This window comes from Gorilla gorilla, chromosome 1 (assembly GCF_029281585.2).
Source record: "Gorilla gorilla gorilla isolate KB3781 chromosome 1, NHGRI_mGorGor1-v2.1_pri, whole genome shotgun sequence".
Classification (NCBI taxonomy): Eukaryota; Metazoa; Chordata; class Mammalia; order Primates; family Hominidae; genus Gorilla; species Gorilla gorilla.
The window spans coordinates 225,497,354-225,520,447 of record NC_073224.2 but is presented as its reverse complement, the minus strand read 5'-3'; the positions used below and the strand labels follow the sequence as shown (position 1 = coordinate 225,520,447).

Below are 23,094 nucleotides of genomic sequence, written 5' to 3'. Positions count from 1 at the left end.
TTTTTCTTTCTTTCCTACTTTTAGGCAAAAACTTAGACTCTCTAGTATACTATAAGTTTCTCTCCCCACAAGATAGTTCATCTTTACCAGCCCCAGAGGTGCAAGCCCAGCTCCTGAAGGCATTTGTGTTTGTGTCCTCCTAGTCAAAGGCAGAGGTATTCAAGCCTGAGCGAGCCTCAGAGGCACCTGGAAGCCTTGTTAAAAACAGGTTGCTGGGTCCCACCCTAGAGCTTCTGCTACCTTCTGCTTCAGTAGGTCTGAGGTGGGGCCTGCTGATTTACGTTCCTAACACGTACCTAGGTGATGCTGCTGCCACTGCTCCAGGGGCTACACTTTGAGAACTCAAGGATTCTCAAATGATAGTATGCATCAGAGTTACCTGGGGAGCAGGTGAAAGCCCCGGATATACCATGACCTCATCCCCTCTGATTCTGATTCAGTAGATCTGGGGAGGGGCCTGGGCATCCCTACTTTGAACAGGCCCTCCAAATGAGACCGATTCATACCAAGAATTTGAGAATCATTGCTCTTAAGAGTCCAATAAGTGGTATAGGCCAGTGCATGTGGATTTGAATTTCTTGTTAAAACACAGATGCTGATTCAGTAGGTCTGGGCTCAAGGCCTGAGATTCTGCATTTCTGGGTAGTTCTCAGGTGACCCCTGTGCAGCTGGTCCAGGTGCCACACTTTGAACAGCAAGGGATAGTCCAGTGTTTCTCGACAAGGGGTGACTTACCTTCTGAGGAACATTTGACAATGTCTGAAAACATTTTTAGTTATCACCGCTGGAGGGTGGGGAAAATTCTACTGGCATCCGGTGGGTGGAGGCCATAGATGATGTCAAACATCCCACAGTGCACAGGAAAAACAAAAGATTCAATCCCAAAATTGGACTAGTGCTGAGTTTGAGAGGTCCTGTGGTAGACAAAGGCATTGAGAAGTTGCCTAATCACAGATGTTGAGCCAGGGTGGTCAGTGAAGGCTTCCTGGAGGAGGGGGTACTTAAATGAGGGCTGTTGTCCAATATTTGGTTTATCTAGGGTCTCCCTTCTCCACAGCGCATGCTGCTATCTAATATATATTTAACTTACATGTCTTACTTACAGCATTTCCCCTGCTAGAATGCAAACTTCAGAAGGGTTAGAACATCTGGTTGGTTCATTTAGGTATCCGCAGTACCAAGAACAGTGCCTGGCACATAGTAGGTGCTCAGTAAATAGTAAATGAATGAGCGAATGGCGGAGTCTTTGGAGAAACAGAAAGGAGGCTGGTGCTGGGTCACGTACTGGGGGAGATGGCAAAATTATTTGTGTCATCATTCTTTCACTCCCCCATTCACAAAACATATTAAAGACCTGCTTTGCACCAGCTCCCTAGGCACAAACCCTTGATCTGTTCTTCGTCAAGGCTATGAGATAGGCCCACCACTTATTTATTGCTTTTCAGACATTGAGAGAAGGGCAGTAGAATTTCCCCCTGTGGGCAAAGGGCCCATCCTTTTTTTTTTTTAAGGACTGTTTGAAACATCCTAATTTTATGATGCCAGCAAAGGAATCTCTGTATATCATAAAGAAAAGTAAAAATGAAAATAAATGTTTATATCTCTTTTCAATTCACTGCTTTTCTTTTTTAACCTCATTTCCATCCAGAAAGTTCTTGCCCCGTATTTTTTGAAAATTGGAAAATCAGACCCTTAATTTATGTGTCTGCATTTGCTAGAGTGAGCGGAGGAGTGTGGATTCAAAGGGCCTCTTTTTAGAACATTCCATTTTCCCATTAGCGCAAGCCTCTGAGGCACCTTTGTGCTACTCTCTTTAGAAAAGAGAATATTACAAAAACACGTCCTAATTATTGTTGGCCTTTCATTACTTTAGAGCTTCTGCACAGCCTAGAAATGAACATCCTTGCCTCAGAATTTTGTCCTTATTTTTTTTTTTCTTTTGGGAGATGTGTCATCCCTACAGGGCTATTTATGAAGCCCAAGCTGGCAGAATTTGTCTAATGTGCGTAATGTAGAAGAGGCCAACACCATAATGAAAGGAGCACCTCTGAGCTCATTTGCATTCCCCCGGCTGGTTGGGAAACAAAAGCCCACTCCGTGCTACACTTCATGGTTCACTTATTGTGGTTCATTTCCTCCAAATCGAGTGGTAGGTTAAAAAGAAAAGAAAGTCAAGTCTTTTCTGCAGTGTCCTCTGCCCGGCGTTCACAGCTGGGTTTTAATGTGGACAGGTCGTTGTTGCATCCGGAGAAGGAAGAGTCTTTGAACATGATGTGGCCCGAATCCTCCCTTTCGACAGGTCAATTCCATAACAGTCTGGCTCTTTCTCGAAGAGCTCCCAAGGCCGAGGATCATTGAAAGCTCAGTCGTTTTAGATCCTGCCCAAAGAATCAGCTCTCTCCTCTCTGGCTGTGTCCAGTGTATCACCTGTCTGTATCCAGGCACTTAGGTGTGGGTGGAAGAATTGCTCTCTGACAAGTTTCAGCAGACACAGAATTTATCAAAGGCTGTCAGGGGGCTCACGAAATCCAGAAGGTCAGAGAACCAGGTTCGGAGCAGCTACACAGCAGGAACAATGCCCAGACCCCATTGCAGGATTGCTTTGCGGAGACACCAGCACTGCCATTGCTGAGCACAGACACCAAAAAGTGTGGCCCTGACACCATACACCAATTGCCACCTCTAAGCTGCTGGCACTGCTGTCTCTGGGCACAGGATAGGGCTACCATAGCCTTCTCCGAGATCTGTCTGATGCCCTCTTCTCTCAGCCACAAGCTTCTACCTCAGAGTCTGGCTTAGGCACAGCCTGATCGTTGGATCCCAGCCCAAGTGCAAAAGAGGCCGAGAACGTTTCTGGCTTTTAATTTGGAAAGATGTAGGCTTATAACATTGGGGAACTCCTGAAACAAAAATGGTGTTCAAAGATCAGCGTGGCCCAAAAGAATGACAGATGCCCGTTAGCCCAGGAAGGCCTTACCTTGGTACATTATATCACAGCTGGAGGTTATAGGGCAGCAAGAGACGGAGACCCTTCAAAGGATTGCCACTGTCCCTGTGTCCCATCACAGGCTCAACTGCACTGAGATTTTACCAGCCCCCCTCTTCCAGTCCTTGACTGAAGGTGGATTCTGCAAGGAACTGACCAGGGCTGGCCCTGGATGGGCACATAACCATGCCTACAACCCACAGCAAAGCTTCTTGGACACCCAGGTGGTGGTTTCAAAGTGGCCCGTTGCACTGAGCCTTTGTTTCCTTCTTGGAAGCAACAGCCGTGGGCTTGTGATAATTTGATTGTTTTGAAATGGGAACAAGTGACTGCCTGAAGAAGGGCATGCATGATGTGAAGGCAGTTTGAAGAATGCCTGAAATTCAGAACGTCAGGGAGGAAGCGTCCTTCGAGATCATCAGGGCCAGCCCCTGCATTTCATGGTAGGAGCAGCTGGAGAAGGAAGACATGTTGTTGGATCCATCAGCTGCTGTTGGATCCATTGTGCTGCCTCAAGGATGCAGGCTGTGGAAACAGGGAGGTGGAGATGCCTGAGTGACTTTGACAGAAACTTACCAGGAATTGACGTAGTTTAACATATTTATCAAACAAAATCTTTGCTGAATTCTTGGTGCCGGTCAACCCCTTCCCCTTCCCTCCATGTGCTTTCTCTTCCCAGGCTAAGGAGTCTTAACACCTTAATGTTCAGAATCTCAGAGAAGGTCCTGTGTGTCATCAAGTCCAGGGATTCTCAAAGTCCTCAGTCCTCCTTTGTCAGATTCGCCACTGGACTTTGGTTAGAAGCAAAATTCCTGAATCACTCTGAAGTGATGCCCAGGGATGTGAGTTTTTACAAAAGCTTCTCAGGTTATTTGTAAGCACGTTGAAATTCAAGAACCCGTAGATCTAATCCAAACTCCTCATCTTATGCATGGGGAAATGGAGACTCAGAAGAGAAGTACAGAAACTTGCTCAAAGGTGAACAGATGGCCACTAGCAGAGCTGAGCCTAGAATTTTCTTATTCATATTTCTAGTCCTTTATTTCTGACTCTGATCTTCTGCCTTCTCCAGCAGATCTTTTTTTTTGTATCTAAATTAGGTGGCATTGAAAGTCAACAGCAGAACTGAAAGTGAGCCCTGTTTTATGCCAAGAAGATCTTTCCTGCAAAGTTGTGAGATGCATTTGCTCTTAAATGCAGCTGTGGTCACCAAAAGAACCATGAACCAGCTCTGTTGAGGATTTGATCAGTTTAGTGGACTCGTTGCTGAAAGCAAAGGTCACCCTGGGCTCCTGGAAGGAAGGGGCACTTTCTACATGCCAGATGAGTGCTTAGTGGCTTACACACCTCCCCTGTAATACTCTCTACCTTCTTCAGGGATACATGCTACCTTCCCCAGGTAGATTTTATTCATGCAACCCTAGACCTTGCCACTCACCAGGACACGTTAGGCACTTCTAAGCTTAAGCGGAGGACAAAGGCCAAATGTCTTGACCACTTGTTCTTGGCTCACTCTGGGATGCTGCTATTGATGTTTCTTTGGCAGTGTAACTGGGTCCTGTAGCTGAAAGTAGACAGAGATTCAGTTTAAAAGGAAAATTAACTGGAAATCATTTTATCTCCAGATGTGCCCAATGCAATTTTATCTTCTTTTCTTTTCTTTTTTTTTTTTTTTTTTAAGACTGGGTCATTCTGTTGCCCAAGCTGGAGTGCAGTGGTGCAATCATAGCTCACTGCAGCTGCGAACTCCTGGGTTAAAGCCATCTTCCCACTTCAGCCTCCTGAGCACCTGGGACTACAGACACGCACCACCACACCCAGCTATTTTTATTTTATTTTATTTTTGTAGGGACAAAATCTCACTATGTTGCCCAGATTGGTCAGGATAATTTTATCTTCAAGGCTCCCACATTCCCTTACTCCGAGGTGCCCTGTGCTGGCATTGAGGTCAGTCTCGTGGTGTTAGTTATTTAGATGTGACTACACTGTTTGGTGTGGCATATCAGGGCAGCTGGTTTATTCCTCCTACCAAGGATGTCCTGGCTGCCTGGAGCAAGAGCCACAGGCTGCCACCAGGCCCCACTGCCTTCACACCAAGAGGGCAGCAGGATTGGGTTGTCTGACGTTGAACTTGAAGTAGGATTGGGTTGAACTGACTGTTGAACTGGAAGTCAAGTTCTCAGAGTGTGTCTGGGATGCTCAGCATCAGGAGAGGGCCCTCAGGGCAACCCTCAGACATCTGGTAGGAAATGAGCTCCAGGGCACTTTGGGGGTGTTCTCTTTGGAAATATTTCCCTCTTATTTTCACTGCTATTTTTTGCAATGTTTGTCCTTCTACTTGGAAGATTCTCCTGGGTCTTTCATGCCTGTGTCCTCAGTGCCTGGACCAGTGTGTGGCATCCAGTCAAGGAGGGCAGGAGGCTGATATCCCCCACCTGCCTCTCCCCACTCCAATCTACCATCTAATTTCTTTATTATGTCCTGTTTTCTCTTTTTTGGTATGCCTATTACCCATCTCCATCATTAGAACTTACATTTCAGAGCTGAACTCGGTCTTCTTCTAATAATTCCATGCCTGATACCCTGTAGATGCACAGTAAATATTCTGGGGAGTGGATGTTAAGTAAAAGTACGTGCTCAATAATTGTTTGTTCATTGCTTGAGAAATGGGGACTTTGGGGGAATAGCCAAGGTTGTTCTCAGAGAACCTTCTGGCCCTGTGTTTGATAGAATAGAGAGTCCCCTCTTGCCTTGTGGATTATTTTCATTTTCTGTTGCTCTGAGTGGCAGTGACTTTCCCTTTGGCCCTGCTCTACACCCCGAGTATGGTTGGCCCCCTCCAAGTCTAAGCACAGGACATCTGAAAAAGGGGCCAAAATATAGGGGAGGTGAAGGAGACGCTGACTGGACGTGTTGGGAATGAAGGGGGAGAGTGACCAGCACTTGCAACTTGAGAATCCTCAGGAAAAGACCCATGGATGAGATTTGGTTGTTCCTGGTTTTTTTCCAGTTTGAACGAGCTGTTTTCCCTCCTCGGATGCTGGCATTGATCCACTTTGAATTAACTGTTGACTCCCTACTGGGATTACCAAGAAGACGATCTTTAATTACACTCCTTCCCCTGCCTGCAAGGCCAAGCTGAAATGATCTGTCGTATTCTGTTGGATTCCCTCTATATGCAAAATGTCAGGTCCTTCTTGTCTCACCCAGAGAAATTGAGCTTGAGGTTAGGAGGATCGACTTTGATCCCTGGCCTGTGTCTAGACAGCTAAGCAGCCTTACCTAGGGAGGCCACTTCACGTCCCTGAGCCTCAGTTCCCATCTCTATGATAGAAAAGATGATGCTTGCTCTGTCCTCCTGCAGGGGAGGTTGTAAAGACTGAATAAAATAATGAATGGGAGCTAAAAAGTGGAGACAACCCAAATGTCCATGAGTTGATGAGTGGGTAAGCAGAATGTGGTATATCCATACAACGGAGTATTATCCTGCAGTGAAAAAGAATGAAGCAGTGATTCATGCCACAGCATGGATGAACCTTGAAAACATCATGCTAAAGGGAAAAAGCCAGACACAAAAGGCCATATATTGTATGATCCCATTTATATGAAATGTCCAGAATAGGCAAATCCATAGAGTTGGAAAGCAGATTGGTGGGTGCTAGGAGCTATGGGGAGGGGAGAATGGGGAGTGACTGCTAATAGGGATAGAGTTTCTTTTGGGGCTGACGAAAATGTTCTGGAATTATGGAGTAGTGATGGTTGCAGAACTTTGTGAGTATACTAAAAACCACTGAATTGTATACTTTAAAAGGGTGAATTTTAGGGTATAAGTATTATATCACAATAATAAAGTTAACACACATATAGGAAAGGACTGAGTAAGCTATAGGATCCATAGCATTGGAGTGTTACCATCATCAACAGCATCCTCTTCATATCCTAGCATTTATTTAGTGCCAACTGTGTGCCCAGCAGTATGACAAGAGCAGTGCATACCTCTGTTTGTGTCATCTTTGTTTTGTAAAGAAGACCGAGGATTAGAGAAGTGAAGGCCCATGATCAAGGTTACAGGTTACAGGGCTATTAAGGGGCTGCCTGGACCCCAAAGCCTAGACCCTTCCCATTATCCCATGCTGCTATCTCACTTCAAGGGCTTCTGAGGGATAATGATATAACTTATTTTTTGGAGACCTAGCCATTGTTTAACTTAAAATGGTTCTTAGGACTTCACTGGTGATACCCAAGACTCCCATTGGAAAGGCAGAAATATCTGCCTGGTCAGTGTAAGTGAACCTTCCGAGTTGTAGAAATTGACTGGCTCATGAATGACTCGCCCATGAGACTAGCCAGTGGTCTCTTTGGCCTGTGGGGTAAGAGTGGACTCCAAGAATTCTGAGAGGTGATGACAGACTCTAAGACACCCCAGGGGCCCATTTTCAGACCTTGGCGATGACAGGCACCTACCCAGAAGCTTAGGAAGACCATCCCAGAGTTCCTCTGGGAAGGGTTGAAAATCAGCTTTGCAATCACATCATATGGATAGGAGGACACTTCCAGGCCTTGGGAATTATTTATTGATGGGATTCCCTTGAGCCTGCTCCCATCTGTGAAGAGAGACCGAGAATGTGGCCTGCTAAGTCCAGAATAGTCAGGGTCTGCACCAGTATATCGAAAAGCTGCTGAGTGGAGACAGAAAACTCTGTAACTGTCAATGGGGTATGCAGAGTACAGCAGCCCCTCAGGGGAGGTCCCAGAGCCTCCCAGGTGTCCATGCAGCTGGTATGTGTGCTTTACGGAGAAAACACGGAGAGCTTGTGCAGAAATGGGCTCTTTGGGGGCCCTGAGCTGCTCCTCATGCCCTACAAAGTCTGACCCCAGAATTGGGAGTGATTGTCTGGTGTGGCAGAAGGGACTGAGAGGCAAGGGGCTCTGGCACCTCTAATGGTTAAATTAAGTGTCGACTGGATTGGATTGAAGATGCAAAGTATTGTTTCTGGGCATTGCCGGAAGAGATTAACATTTGAGTCAGTGGACTGGGAGAGGAAGACCTGCCCTCAGGAAGACCCACCCACAGGGTGGGTGGGCACTAGCCAATCAGCTGCCAGCGCGACTAGAAAAAGCAGGCAGAGGAAGGTGGAAGAAGCTGACTTGCTGAGTCTTCCGGCCTTCATCTTTCTCCCGTACTGGAGGCTTCCTACCCTTGAACATCAGACTCCAAGTTCTTAGGTTTTTGGACTCTTGGACTTAACACCAGTGGTTTGCGAGGGGCTCTCGGGCCTTTGGCCACAGACTGCAGGCTCACTGTTGGCTTCCCTACTTTTGAGGTTTTGGGACTTGGACCGAGCCACTGCCGGCTTCCTTGCTCCTCAGCTTGCAGACGGCCTATCATGGGACTTTACCCTGTGATCGTGTGAGTCAATTCTCCTTAATAAAGTCCCTTTTGTATATACATATGTCCTATTAGCTCTATCCCTCTAGAGAACCTTGACTAATATAGCACCTTAGCTCCAGTTCCCATGGGCTGTGTGATGCAGGGCGAGCCCCTTCCCCTCTCAGGCTCAGGTTTCGTTATTTATTACAGACGGTGTTAAACTGCAAAACCAGTGAGTCCACCTTTACTCAGCAAGCCTTTGCTATGGCCCTACTCTTTGCCTGGCTGTCAGCAAGGGGATGGGGATATAATGGTGGATATAATATAGCCCTTATGTAATATATCCCCTATGTAATAGGAGATATATAGATGGGGATATAATAGGACCGAAAAAGGGCATCAGCCTCACCTTTTTGGAGCTTACAGGTTAGTGAGGGAACCAGAGATTAATTACATAATCCCAAAAATGTATAATTACAGATTGTGGTAAATGCTGTGAAAAAGCAGCAAATGTTTCTGTTAATGCACAGACTTTACCTTTTGCAAGCCTACTATGTGCCACACACTCGTCACGCTTGTATAAAATGTACCTGGAATTTTGTCTTTATTCGGGTATGGTGAAGTCCATAAATCAAGAGACAATTACCGTTGAAAATATAGGTTGTTACTTACAGTTCTCAAGAGAAGCGGGCAGGCCAGGCCACGTAGGGCCGCATGGGGAAGTACCAGGGTCGGTTAGCAGGCTGAAGGAGGCAAGGGGAAAGCCTGGGCCAGAGCTTTTGTTGGGTCTTTTTTTGTGGAAGGAATAGGCAAGGCAGAGTAAGTACACCAAGTAAGTTTAGGATTGGATTGTTTGAATAACTTAGGTGAGCTCTGGGGTGCAGGGGTGGTCCCTCTTTGTTGAATGCCTGGCCCTGGGGTGATATGGGGTAGGGGGAATATTGGTTTGGTATGTGACAGTTTGATAAAGGCAGTGGTAGGGGCTGTGGGTTCCGGATTGGTTGATTTGCATAGCAAAGGTGTGTTCACAGGCAGGTTGTTTGCTGTCTCTAGGAACTAACACTCCCTCCCCAGGTCTGAAAGGCACCAAGATGTCCAAGCATTGTAAACTCTAGAAAATAAAAAACATGACCAATCAGGTGCCTTACGTGTTTGTATTGACCTTTTAAATCCTCACATTTGCCCTGTGAGGTAGGTACTAGTGACAGCAGCATCCCCATTGTTCAGATAGGGAAACTGAGGCTTAGAGAGGTAAGAAACATGCCCAAGGTCACTTGGCTAGTCGGATAGGCATCAGGTTTTGAACCCAGACAGTCATGCTCCACCACTGGGGCGCCTCAGAATCTCATTCCTGTCTCGGTCTTGTCTTGTTGAGCATAAGTGAGGAGTGATTTGTGGCTAAGGCTCAAGGAGGCACCACTTGTGTCAAGGGTGAAGGATGCACTGAGGAAGGAAAGGCTTTGAGACCAACAGGACAAGAGGGAGAAGGTGGCTGGGGCACAGCTGACCATGCAACTCGCCTGTGGAATGTTTAAAGCCGGCAGATGCTGGGCCCCCACTCCAGACCTACTAAACCAGAATCTGTCTGGGAGGTGATATTTTTAATTAAATTCCCTGAGTGACTCTTTTTAAAATTATCTTTTTAAAAAAATTACGGTATGATTCACATACAGTGAAATGCACAGATCTTAAATGTACGGTTTGATGAGTTTTGACAAGTGCATACACTGATGGCAATTCACACCCCTACCAAGATACGGAATCTTTCCATCATCCTGGAAAACGCATTTGTGCCCCTTCCCAGTCCGTTCGTACGTAGCCCTCCCCCTACTCCTGCAGCTATGGCTGTGAGTTCTATCAGTATAGATTAGTTTTGCCTGATCTAGAACTGTATCTACATGGATCCTAGAGTATGTGTACTTTTATGTTGGGCTGCTTTCACTCAGCAAAATTTTTTTTTATTATTTAAGTTCTGGGATACGTGTGCAGAACGTGCAGGTTTGCTACACAGGTATTTATGTGCCATGGTGGTTTGCTGCACCCATCAACCCGTCATCTAGGTTTTAAGCCCCACATAATAGGTATTTGTCCTAATGCTGTCCCTCCCCTTGCCTCCCAACTCCCAACAGGCCCCGGTGTGTGATGTTCCCCTCCCTATGTCCATGTGTTCTCATTGTTTAACTCCCATTTATGAGTGAGAACATGGGGTGTTTGGTTTTCTGTTCCTGTGTTAGTTTGAGATTCATCGAAGTTGTTGTGTGTTTCAGTAGTTCATTCATTTTGTAGCCGAGAAGTATTACATGGTATGGTGTGTTTTAGGCTGTTGTTGCATTGCTGTAAGGAAATACGTGAGACTCGGTAATTTATAAAGAAAAGAGCCTTCATTGGCTCCTGGTTCTGCAGGCTCTACAAGAAGCATGGTGCTGGCGTGCTTGGCTTCTGAGGAGGCCTCAGATAGCTTACAGTCATGGCAGAAGATGTAGAGGGAACAGGCACGTTACAGGCAAAAGCAAGAGCAAGAGAGAGAATTAGCAGGAGGTGGCACACATTTCAAGCCACTAGATCTCCTGTGAACTCATAAGGGGAGCTCCCTCATCATCAAGGGGGCTGCCCAAGTCATTCATGAGGGATCCGCCCCCATGATCCAAACACCTCCCACCAGGCCCCACTTCTAACACTGGGGGTTACATTGCAACATGAGGTTTGGGTGGGGACAAATACCTACACTATATCATGTGGCTATGCCACAGTTTGTCTATTCATTCTCCTATTGATGGACACTTGGATTGTTTCCAGTTTGGGCTACTCGGAGTAAAGCTACTGTGGACATTTGTGTTGAAGTCTTTTTGTGGACATATGTTTTCATTTCTCCTGGGTAAATATCTAGGACTGGAATGGTGAGGTTGCCCGTGGGTGACTCATTGCAGCCAGCCCAACACTGACATTTCAGAAACTCTGGACAGACCAACTCATGACTGTAATTCTTTTGAGCTCCAAAACTCCATTTTCAGCTTGAAAGTGGCATTTGCAGTTGCTACATTTTTTTTAATGGTGGTAAAATAGACATAACATAAAATTTGCCATTTTAACTATATATATATATATATATTTTTTTTTTTTTTTTTTTTTTTTTTTTGAGACGGAGTCTCGCTTTGTCGCCCAGGCTGGAGTGCAGTGGCGCAATCTTGGCTCACTGCAAGCTCCGCCTCCCGCCTCCCGGGAGGCGTTCTCCTGCCATTCTCCTGCCTCAGCCTCCACGAGTAGCTGGGACTACAGGCGCCCGCCACCACGCCCGGCTAATTTTTTGTATTTTTAGTAGAGACGGGATTTCACCATGTTAGCCAGGATGGTCTCGATCTCCTGACCTCGTGATCCGCCCGCCTTGGCCTCTCACAGTGCTGGGATTACAGGCTTGAGCTGCCGCGCCCGGCCCATTTTAACTATTTTTAAATGTATTGTTCAGCAGCATTAAGTTACATCCACATTGTTGTGCAACCGTCATCACTCTCCATCTCCGGAATGTTTTTCATCTTCTCAAAGAGCAACTGTCCCCATTAAACACTAACTCTCCATTCCCCCTTTCTTCCAGGCCCTGGCATCCACCATTCTACTCCCTTTCTCTATGGATTTCACTACTCTGGGTAACTCGTAGAAGGTGAATCATATGGTATTGTTCTTTTGTGACTGTCTGGCTTCACTTATAATACCTTCAAGGTTAAGACATGGGTCAGAATTTCCTTTTTTTTTTTTAAGACAGGGTCTTGCTCGGTTGCTCAGGGTGGAGTGCAGTGGCATAATCATGACACATTGCAGCCTCGACCTCCTGGGCTCAAGCAATCCTCCAGCCTCAGCCTCCTGAGTAGCTGGGACCACAGGCATATACCACCATGCCTGGCTAATTTTTTGAAATTTATTGTAGAGACAGGATCTCCCTGTTGCCCATACTGGTCTCAGACTCCTGGGCTCCAGTGATGCTCCTGCCTCAGCCTCCCAAAGTGCTAGGATTACAGGCATGAGGCACCACGCCTGGCCAGAATTCACTTCTTTTTTAAGGCAGAGTAATATTCCATTGTATATAGAGACCACATGTTGTTGTTATATTTTTAATGGAGAAAAAAATGTATTCTAAAAGAAAACAGTTTTTAAAAGAACGTGGAATTACCTTGCCCTAAACTATAAATTCTTCCCTTCCTCACATATTTACCTGTTAATGCTCATGACACTCTAGACCCAGGAGGTCTTTAAATGCAAACAAGTCAACACAAGGTAGATGCTACCATCTTTTCATTGTAAGAGATGGACACATACAGGATCAGCAGCTGCCACTGGCAGCTCTTCTCTCCCATTTGAACTGGTTTCCCAGGAAGTCTGTTAAAAATCCTCTCTCCTTTTCTTTTTCAAGAGCTGTTCCTACCAGAGTCTGAAAAGTAGATCTCTTTGTTTATATTTCCCTTGGCTGTTTTAAAGCCTTATTTGTCATATCTGACATAGTGCGAGTTCCCTATCAGATATGAGAGGAGGCGCCTGCTGAAAGCGTGATGGGATGGGAAATGTGAGCTGAAAGCCATTTAGACTCTGACCCTCAGTGCCTTCCCGGGAACTGGAAGCTGCCAAGAGTCTCAGTGGTAGGAACGACCCCGATAAAAACAGGCGGAGTTAATTGCCTGGGTGCTGAGTCGCTCCAGAAGTGCAAGGAAACAATAAAGGTCGTAATTAAAACTCAGTTGCTCGAATTTGAGTCACAGCCTGTCTCAAAGAAGACGCGTAGGTCAAACACACGAATTATATTAATGGGACGTGACTGCAGAGATGAAGTGCAAAGATATTCCACCCATTCTCCTCCGGGGGTTCCTACTGAGCCTTTCAACCTCAACTCAAGATGCTGTTAGGCATTCTTGGACCCTCCAATGACCACTCTCTCCTTCCAGCCTCCACCGCTTCCCCTACGTTTTCTCCACTCCAGCCCCTGTGACATGGTGTTGACACACTGAACGCAGTCAATGAACAAATGATAAATGGATGCACATTGCATGTCGCTTATTCACGACCCATTTATTAACCTCATTAGAGTATCAGCTCTGTTAAAGCAGGGACTGTCTCATCTTCTCCCCAGCTCCCAGCCCTCCTATCTGGTACCAAGGAGATCCTCAGGAAAGGTTCCCAAACTCAGAAGCATAGCGCACATCCTGTAGTATCCTCATTAGTGCTGTGCAGTGCGTGCTTCCTCTCCACCCTGTATCCTCAGCATTGCTGAGACAGCCATTATTTCTTCTTAGTTATTATTTTTTGGATCCCTGGCATCTAGCCCCTACCTAGCACATGGTAGGAGTTCAATGCAATACACACTGATTCTTGAATGATATTTCAGCAGCAATTCCATTTTTCTTATGCACTGGAGTATTTGTATTTCTTCTGAAATACCACAAGAGTTGTACTCCAGTACCTTGTCTATCCCCCTTTATTCTAGAATAGAATTAGGGAGGCTGTCTTGGGCTTGGGCTGTCTACGCAGAGTTTTATTACTCAGGTACCAAGGTAAGCCCTGGCCCCGTATCAAGCTCCTATAAGTGTCTCTTATCATCTTCACAAGGCTTGATGTGCTTGGTTTTTTGTTGAGCCTTTTCATGGACATTGTAGACTCCAGGAATACCAATCTCAGGGCAGTGGCTTTGCAGTTTACCTCGTGGAATCAGCGTTGGGGCTGTGGGCGGAGGATACTTGATTGGTATTAGGGTTGCACAGACCAAGTTTGATCCCAGCTCCACCACTCATGAGTTCTTTGACCTCCGGAGCAAGCTATTTCACCCTGAATGCTATTTTTCCCGTCTGCAAAATGGGGATAAATCCTGCCCACTACTACATGATGCAAGGGTTGGTTGGTGTGTTCATTTCCTGTGGCTGCTGTGGCACATCACCACAAGCCAAGTGGCTTGAAACAACACAAATTTATTCTTTTATGGTTCTGGAGGCCAGAAGTGTGGACTGAGTCTTATGGGGCTAAAGGCAAAGTGTTGGCAGAGCTGGTTCCTTCTAGAGGCTCCAGGAGAGATGTTTCTTCGCTCTTCCTAGCTTCTAGAGGCTGCCTGTTTTCCTTGGCTTGTGGCGCCTTCCTATCTTCAAAGCCAACAGTGTAGCATCTTCTCTCACTGACTCTGCTTGCCTCTGTTTCTGTTGTCACATGGCCTTCTTCCCACTCTGACTTCTCCTGCACTCATCTTATCAGGACCCTTGCAATGACATCAGGCCCACCTGGATAACCCGGGATCATTTCCCCACCTAAAGATCCTGAATCCCATTTTCAGAGTCCCTTTTAAATACTATGCAAGGTAACGTATTTGTAATTTCTGGGGATTTAGGATGGGGACATCTTTGGGGGCCATTATACAGGCTACCACAGATGGGATTGTGTACATGGTGACATTCATGTAACTGAAGTGCCATATTGTCCTATGTGCTCCATCCCCAGAGTAAAACTCGTATCTGAGGCTCTCTTAGTTTGGGTTCCACCAGAAGTAAACTCTGAGACAAGGATTCAAGAACAAATAGTTTATCTGAGAGATGCCAGAACACCAGTAGAGCCTCAGGAAAGTGAGATATGAAAGGGGAGGCAGCCACTCAAGGGTGAGTTTCCAAGCCAGCTCCCACTGGGAGAATGGAGCTTAATCCTGCCGGAGAAACTCTGGGAGCAGGTATAGAGCATGCTTCAGAGCTACACAACCTTAGGGGTGAGGGAGCTGGGGTATTTATACACCAATTCCCATCAGTCGTTGGTATGGGAACTTCCCACAATTCTGTGCCACTGGTCTGATGTACAGGTGGCAGGCTGAGCTCCAGCAGGAAGGGAAGGCCTCAGACGAAGAAATGCGGGCAGTGGTAGCTAGAAGTCAGGCCAATGTGCACCCATGTACTGAGGGCCAGGGGACATGGGCAGAGGATTGGCGGTGTCTTCTACAGAGGACCAGGGCCTCCAAATGCTCTTGGCGGCATTCGGCTCAGCACCTGCCTGAGCATCTCTGCTCTTGCAGTCAAATCGTTCGCCTGCTCAGAGTCACTTGTGGTTAGTTTCAAGCCTGTGTATGCCAGTTGTACTGTTATTTAATGAAACTAAGGTGAAAACTTGTTAGGAGTCAATTGCTTTGGGAGAAATGCTGTTTAGTTAGATACGGTCGAGACAACTATAAAAGATGGTGGCAGAGGAGAAGGAACCACAGAACTCTAGAAAGAGTAGTTGTTTCTCACTCACTTTAGAGAATCCCCAGCTGGAACTCATAGATGATAAATTATAGCTATGGCTTCTGTGTGTGTGAGCACGTGTGTATTCAATTCCCATAACTCCGTGGGATGGGTATTATTCCCATTTTACTGATCATTGGTGAGGAAACTGAGGCCCAAAGAGATGGAGTAAACTCCCCCAGGTCCTGCAGTGAGTAGATGGCAGAACTTGAATTTGAATGTCTTCCTCTTTTTGTCCTACACAACCTCCATCAGCCTCAGTCTGCCACTCTTTTGTTTGTTTTGTTTTTTTGAGACAGAGTCTCTCTCTGTTGCCAGGCTGGAGTGCAGTGGCATGATCTCAGCTCACTGCAACCTCCACCTCCTGGGTTCAAGTGATTCTCCTGCCTCAGCCTCTCAAGTAGCTGGACTACAGACGTGTACCACACCCAGCTAATTTTTGTATTTTTGGTAGAGATGGGGTTTCACCATGTTGGCCAGGATGGTCTCGGTCTCTTGACCTCATGATCCACCTGCCTCGACCTCCCAAAGTGCTGGGATTACAGGCATGAGCCACCACGCCCGGCCCAGTCTGCCACTCTTGAAGATCGTACTGGAATTTCTAGAGTTGATACCATCCCACATTGCTGGGAGGGATTCAAGGCAGATATATGTGGTCCCCTCGCCTCTCCAAGTTGAGAGAATTCCTTCATGGAAAAAGAGAAATTATGTCTTTATTCTACTTTTCTTAACTTATTTTTACAATGAACATCATTGCTTCTTAATAGACTGTGGGAACACCTGAAAATCATAGCAAAATCAGCCTGACCCTTCACTTTCTGGCAAAAGCGACCCAGCAGAAACTCTAGGCACCCTCCCTCAGCTTTGCCCAATATCGGGTGTAGCGGGAAGCCCAGAGGAGAAGGGCCTGGCACTGGCCCTGGCTTCTCAGAGACCTCTGTACCTCTGGGACTACGACAGCCACAGGAATCAAACATCCACACAGAACATTTGTGGTGGGGCTACAGGGCCCAAGGCTTCCATTTCAGCCCTGAGTCCCTGGGCCTAGGCTCCCTCTGGAATTCTATTGTTCAGAAAGAGGGAAAAGCCTTCACTGATACAGAGCTTATTAACCAAGCTATTAACACCCTGGGCTGGCTGGGTTTCTTCTTCTGTTTTCATGGTGCAGAGGCGGCTGGGAAACAAACCTTTCCCTAGGAGGACTAGATCCATAACAGCTGCCTGGAGACCTGTCAGGACACTAATGTGGGGGTGGCTGGTGTGCTGCACTTGCTCCCCTCTGAATGAAAAATTGACCAACTTATACTACGGTTACCAGCATTCAAGGTACCCTCCCTTATTTTCACTGAGGTGGCTGGTTGGCCGGTATGATAATTTCTTCTGTATTAAAATGGCAGCCCCCATAAGGCTGGGTCGAGGAAGTCATGGACCATGTTTACTTACCATGTATTAAGCACCTGCTGTGACTGGCCCTGGGCTAGGCACTGTGGGCACAGAACTAAGATGCCACCCTTTGCTGGAACAGAGAGATGAGTCAACAAGCATTGGTCAGTGCAATGAGAGAGGTGAACTCAGAGAACTGGAGGAGCCCAGAGAGGGGACAGCTTCTGCAGCTCCAAGGGAGGTGTAGTAAAGAAGGATATGCATAGGTGGTCACAAGTGAACTGAGATGGGGAAGATGAGGCTGGATGAGGCAAGTGGAGAGGGGGAAAAGCGAGTGTGCTCTGGGCAGCCCAGGCCCCAGCAAAGAGTCCAGAGGTGCATTAGAAGAACTTTCCAGGCCAGCGTGTAAGACACAAGGGGGGAAGATAAGTCTGTAAACAAATGCCAGTCAGTGGATCTTGCCAAGGAACTGGGATGTGACTCTGTGAGTCGTCACTAGCTGTACCTGCACTTTACAGCATGAAATGTAGCTGCAAGTGGGAAGCAGGGGACTCGGATGATTTATCGGGGCAATAATGAATCATAAGAGTTTTCTAGGCACTTTCACGGGGCTCACGTTGATAGGCAAATTCTGTTCTGCAGTTTTAATTATGCAAACCCAGGAGGCAAGAATTATTCTTTTTCATTTTCAACATGGAGACCAAAGTCCGTGCAGTGGACCCACACCAGCAACTTGTGCTGTGGCTCAGTGGTGCCCAGTGCCCATGGCACAGGGTGGTCAGGGGCTTGGCATCCTGCAACATGGACTACAAGATGTCACAAGTTCCCAGCATGCACTTCTGATATAGGAACACGCCAGTCATAGTTTGGCTCTACCCCCACCCGTGCCCTAGACGTCTCTACTCCTGGAATTTTCTGCTGCCACCATGTCACTCCCCTCTGCTTTTACTGTCTTCATACCCAGCCTCTGGGCACAATAGAGCTGGGTTACAGACAGGCTGCCGTTTCCCAAGTTGCGTTCTAGCTAGCTGGCCATGGAAGGGAAGATGCTGAGATTAGGTCTGGTTCCAGCTGTGTGACTGTGGGCACTTTCCCTCGCTGGGCCTGTTTCTCATTTACTAAAAAGACAGTGTTGAGCTAGATGGCCTCTCAAGTTCTTCCAGAAGCTGCATCGATTGTGCTCAGCACCGTATTCCCTGTGCCAGGCAGCAGGTGCTGGGTCTGAAACTGTAAAATGAAGGCATGCACACCCATCACGTGCCCGGCAGCATCTGCCCTGGGGTAGACATCAAGGAGGATGAAATGAGACCTCTGCCCTCAAGCATCTTGTGTTAGAAACCTATACGGAAGTGGGTAATTAGAATATGGCATGGGCAAGTATAAAACACGATGAAGTAAAACGTACAAAAGCAGCAGCAAGGGAGGCGCTGTTCTGTGGATTCTTTAATTCTGTTTCTTCTCAATGGAGGAGTCTTAGCAAAAGAAGAAAGCTCAACATGATTGCCCACAGTCCTCAGTGCACATGTACTAGAACCTTGCCAAGGACACTGAATGGTCAGGTGTCTGCTGTCTTTTAATTCACGGATGTATTGTCTTGTTATTGTGTATGCAGAGAAAAATGCAAATAATATGCATAGTCCCTTTCACAGCTGAGAGGACAAATTTGGACAAAATCATATGTAGTTTTTCTTTTTTAAAAATGCCAGTAAGAGTTGATTGGTAAGGCTGGGCACAGTGGCTCACGCCTGTAATCCTAGCACTTTGGGAAGCCAAGGTGGGCGGATTGCCTGAGCTCAGGAGTTGGAGACCAGCCTGGACAACATGACAAAACCCCATCTCTACTAAAAATCCAAAAAATTAGCCAGACATGGTGTTGCGTGCCTGAAATCCCAGCTACTGGAGAGGCTCAGGCACGAGAATCCCTTGAACCCGAGAGGCTGAGTTTGCAGTGAGCTGAGATCGCGCCACTGCACTCCAGCCTGGGCGACAGAGTCAGACTCTGTCTCAAAACAAAACAAAACAAAACAAAACAGAGTTGATTGGTAAAACCATGCTGGGTCTGGTTTGTAGTATCTCATGAAACTTACAGAGAGCTACTCAGGGCCTGCCTCTGTCTGGCAGTGACTCCCACCCAAGTGATGACTAGCAAAGGGCATGAGGGTCTTTCTCCCATCCACTCCTGGTTGTAGAAAAGGCCTCTTCCATACGCTGGACAAAGCTGCCGGAGGATGTTGATGGGGGTGGAAATACCCTCTAGCCCAGCAAACCTTTACCTTTGGAACACCTGTGTTTATGGCAGCTGGAGAGTTTTACTAGATGGTTGCAAGATGAAGTGTAAGAGGATTGGTCTGTTTGGATTACTCCTAGGCAGGATTCCGTTGACACTGATGGAAGAATCAGGAGTGACTTTCCCAGTGAAAAGCCAGAGCGACCAAGAGAAAAAAAGAAACAGGTGCACTACCCTGCTAGCTGCCAGAAGCGTCATGGAAACTCCTCCCCAGATGGCAAGGGGCTGCGAAGCTAGAGAAGCCCACCCCTCAGGGGCTGCTTAGACCCTGGCAGGGATGTGTTCATCTTGTCCCGGGGCAGAGGGCGTGGTGAGACCCTCAGATGGCAGGAGACCCGTGGAGACCATCAAGGACCAAACAGATGTTACATGCAAAGCTAGGCACCTGTGTCACTGAGCAAAAGAACATCATTTCCCAGGGTTATTCCCAATTAACAGAGTGAAAGGGGCATCTGAGTGCCTGCAGGGTTTCCATCTTCTGTGGGAATCAGTCACGGGATAAGCTGGTTGGGGTTCCTAAGCCCTGCTCTAAGGCTGCAGAAATCTCCCTTTACGGCCAAAGCAACCTGCTGCGTCAACACCGTCACCTCCTACAATCAGGTAAATGGCTGCCCTCCACGAACAAATGAAGATGGGCTGCACATCTCATCCGGCAGACTCGCCACACTCCACCGCGGCAGTGCTCATCATGAATCATGCATCTGCGGTCCTGCTGGCTTTTTTCCTTGTCTTTTATTTCTCAAGTGCTGGTAATATATAAGGCCCTATAAAAACATATACTTGGTGCAATCCCACATAACAGTGAACCTGAGATGGCCCATCTGATGTTTTTACATGGGAGCCCCAGATTTAAGGAGGCCACTAAGCTGAAGTAGATGTCAGGGAGAGAGAGGATTCACCACATTTATGTATTCACGCTGCAGACCGAGCTGCGAGTTCTCTGCAGCCAGTCTGAAATGGCACATAATGACAGTCCTCCTCCTTGTCACCAAAACAATCGGTGGTTCACATGACTGACTTGGGGTGACAGCAGAGGGAAGGGTTTTTTTTTTCATGCTCTTCCCCCCATTTCCAGTTCTATTAAGTCAAAGAGAGGAAGATCACATTCTGCTTTGGGGCAGAGCCATTCACCAAGAAAGAATGCTGCTTCTAAAACAAATCCAAAGCTCTTAGCAGGACGAGATGCTTTTATTCAGACCACTATTGTATGCCAGCCATAAAACCTCCTTAATAACTTTGCCTTAGACCTCTAAAATCCATAATTCATTCAAGAAGATTGACTCTGGAGACCTCACTGTGGTTTATCTTATTTTTGTGTAATTACACTCCCCGCCCCTCCTCACCCAGGGTATGTGCTGTGATTTTCACAGATGTTGAGATACCTGGTTTTATTGTTCCTCACTCCTGATCCATTCTTATTCTTCCGAATTTTGCAGATTCATTTGCTGGATAAGGCCACTTGAAAAACAAATGCATGTTTTCATAGCTAATGTTGAATTTATGTTTTTATCTCAGGTGTATAGAGACAATTATGTGGCAATTAAAGGCAAATGTATACTTTTTCAGTCATGACTGGGGATTACTCTGCTGACTAAACAAGCGCTGACTTAGATATTTAACTGAATGTTAAATTTTTTAAAGCTTTGGGGATTTTTGACTATTGATGGATGGCTCGGTACTTTTAAGTTTCAGATGGGGGAAAAAAATCTCCTGACTTCGCATCTTATATTTAGGTGTCCTGGTATTATGTGGTCAATTTCTTAACTACACTTGCAATGTATTGAAAGTGAACCAAGTAAGATACAAGCAGTATGTACACTATGATTCCACACATGTACACACATGCACACAAATTCTACAAATATATTTATACATGTATATATACATATGTTCATTTTTCCAGACATCTTTCAGTGCATGCATGAAAGAATAACAGTATTAACAGAGATGAACTCTAGGTTTATGGGGTTTTGTTGTCTTCATGTTTGTTTGTTTGTTTGTTTTTGAGACAGAGTCTCATTCTGTTGCCCAGCCCGGAGTGCAGTGGCACAATCTCGGTTCACTGAAAATTCCGCCTCCTGGGTTCAAGTGATTCTCCTGCCTCAGCCCCCCGAGTAGCTGGGATTACAGGTGCACACCACCACCCCCAGCTACTTTTTATATTTTTAGTAGATACGGGGTTTTGCCATGTTGGCCAGGCTGGTCTCAAACTCCCGACCTCAAGTGATCTGCCCGCCTCAGCCTCCCAGAGTGCCGTGATTACAGACGTAATCCAAACAACCTCGCCTGGCCTGTCTTCATCTTTAAACATCATTGTTTCCTATCTTTAGGGAGAGCTCACCTGCTCTCCATCCAGCAAGCACCTGATCCAGGCCACCTGAGCAGGTAGCAGAGCTCATCACGGCTTATCTTATCTGCCAATTTCTTCCTTTTTTTTTTTATGATGAATTCATTTATTTTATGTATTAAATTAGACAAAGAAATAGATATGCAACTGGATAAAAGCAATCACATTGTTATACTACCTGAACACACAGTAGTGGTAAAAAAAATAAAATAATGAATTGTAAAATGGGCCCCAGGATTTAATGCAAACATCACCCTGTACAAGAAAAGTTTCAGGCTTCCAGCTTCACCGAATCTAGTACTAAATGTGCTTCTTTATATTTCTCAGTGTCTTCCAAGTCTTTTTCACTTTCTAACATCTGTTGAAGATCCAAATATGCAGCTTCCAACCTGCGCTGGCAATCTGGGATCATCATCTGGGATTCTCGTAGGATCTCTGCCTGCTTTTTAATGGCATAATTTTCACCATCTTCGGCTCTCATTTTTTCGATCTTTTCTTCTTGTTATTTTGCTTCTTTTCCATACGTCAGTTTTTCTTTGACCGACCTGCAAACCTCTGATGCCTCCCTATTACCAAGCAATTCAACTTTTTCTTGTAATATCATGACTTTTCCCTTGCTTCTTTGGAGCGCTTCCAGCATCACTAGTGGCACTCCGTATGGGTCTCGTGGTGTTATTTAAGATTTACATTCAAGGTTTACAAGATTGCACACTTCACCACACTAGTCTTGATCTTGGTTGGCCTCACGCAAGGGTTGGCCGTGGTCCCTTGAGCACTGCAAGAAGAAGGGGCAGAGGCTGGGTGCAGTGCCTCACGCCTGTAATCCCAACACTTTGGGAGGCCAAGGTGGGTGGCTCACTTGAGGCCAGGAGTTGGGAGACCAGCCTGACCAACATGGAGAAACCCTGTTTCTACTAAAAGTACAAAAATTAGCCAGGCGTAGTGGCACATGCCTGTAAACCCGGCTACTTGGGAGGCTAAGACATGAGAATTGCTTGAATCTGGGAGGTGGAGGTGGCAGTAAGCTGAGATTGCACCGCTGCACCTCAGCCTGGGTGACAGAGCAAGACTGTTTCAAAACAAAGAAATCGAAGGACAGGCAGAGACACCAGTTTCTTATTCAGGTCCTCATAGCAATTTGACCAGTTCTGGTCTTCTCAGGGGTCGTTTTTAAAGGGAATGGAAATATGTCCCTGCTTCGACCCTAAGCAACTACCCTTGACTTTGACTTTGGTGTCCAAAAGCTCCATGTTGATTTGTTAAGTAGGGCTGATTATGTCTCGCCTTCTTCAGGGGCAGTGGTCCTCAAGGTTATTTTGGCTTTTGGACAACTTGGATAGGACAAAAGGACTGTCCGCCTCCTTATCACCTCCTTCGCATTTGCCATTCTTAATAGAACCCCTTCTGAGATAGGGAGGCAGTTGTTTCTCCCGGCAACAGGATGCTAAGGGAGGGGTAGCAGAATTAATTGTATCTTCCCACCAGGAG

At 46.4% G+C, this 23,094-nt stretch overlaps 1 protein-coding gene across 1 annotated transcript in view; it reads left to right on the top strand.

The window, feature by feature from the left end:
• KAZN (kazrin, periplakin interacting protein) overlaps positions 1–23,094 on the top strand; it is a 1,230,220-nt gene that overhangs the window by 781,027 nt on the left and 426,099 nt on the right. The window lies entirely within an intron of this gene.